The sequence below is a fragment of the Echinops telfairi genome, unplaced genomic scaffold (assembly GCF_000313985.2).
Source record: "Echinops telfairi isolate 266 unplaced genomic scaffold, ASM31398v2 ScPeMD7_7417;HRSCAF=8455, whole genome shotgun sequence".
Classification (NCBI taxonomy): Eukaryota; Metazoa; Chordata; class Mammalia; order Afrosoricida; family Tenrecidae; genus Echinops; species Echinops telfairi.
The window spans coordinates 7,861,458-7,862,734 of NW_022111317.1; positions in this window are offsets into that span (position 1 = coordinate 7,861,458).

Here is a 1,277-nt window from a genome sequence, read left to right on the forward strand (position 1 = left end):
TGCATCACTTTTTTTGTTTGGTATGTGATCAAATGTAAAATAAACGTTACCAGTTTCAAAAAAAAAAAGAGTGGCTGGTGGGATTGGGGCCACCTTGCAATTGGCCACGCAGTGCTTAACCTACAGCACCACTAGGGCTCGTTTCTGGCAGCAAACCAGAACGCCAAACTCGCTGCCATCAAGTTGCTTCTGGCTTGTAGCACAACACGTGGAAAGGCTGCCTGACTCTCCGTTCCTGGCCGAGCCCACTGCTGTAGCGGCGGTATCACCGTAGGCTTCATTTCATCCGAGGCACGAGACGAAGCTTACAGAGGTCTGGTGGAGCCCCGCCGGCTTGGTGATTCCATGTTGGGCTGCGATCTGTAAGGTCTGACGTTCAAAGGATCAGCTGCTCCGCGGAGAAAGACCGGGCTTCCTATTCCTGTAAAGAGTTACAGCCCTGCAACCTTTCTTTAGAGTTACAGGCTACCCTGTCCTATGGGGTCGTTGTGGGTCCCCATCAACTTGATGGCCGTGGGTTGGTGGTCTTTACTTTAACATAAATTTGGCACTGCTGTGAAAAAAATCTAGGGGAAATACCCGAGATAGAGATGACAAATTCAGCCAAATGAATGGCTCGACGAAAAAAACAAACCTGTTTAGTGAGAGGTTAACACTGAAACAGGGAACGTGAGGTTCAGAGCGGCTTCATTAGGGCAGGGAAAGCGTTCCCGGGAGGGAAGGGAGAGCAGAGAGAGGCACAAGAGCACCTTGAGCTGCTGGGAGCTTGTCGGTGAGGCGGTGGGAGAGATAGAGCCCAAACATTTAGCAGGAGAAATATTTGTTCACTCAGCAGATATTCACACTCTCGGTTTGAGTTCATTTTTACTTTCTCATCCTCAAAGCCTCAAGGCGAGGAAATAAAAAGACCGTCCTTCTTTCCAAAGCCGAGCTGTTGTGGGTCCTCGGGATTTTTTGTTCTGTTCCCCACTGCCCTTTACCCTCGCCGCGTCTTTGTCTTCCTTCGTTTCCTTTAGGTCGTTTTCACTCCAGGATGAAACCTCGCACCGCATTCAGGCTTTGGACAGTTCCTGAAGCGGTTTCTCGGCTCGTCTGATAGCACGGAAAACGTTCACATGGTGCAGCTGACTCGTCCCACCCTCTTAGAACCAGTCGGAGGGCACGCATGCCAATGATTAAGTAACCCCGCTCATCCTCTCTTTTTTTTTTTAAATCATTTTATTGGGGGCTCGTACAATTCTTATCACAATCCATACATCCATCCATTGTGTCAAGCA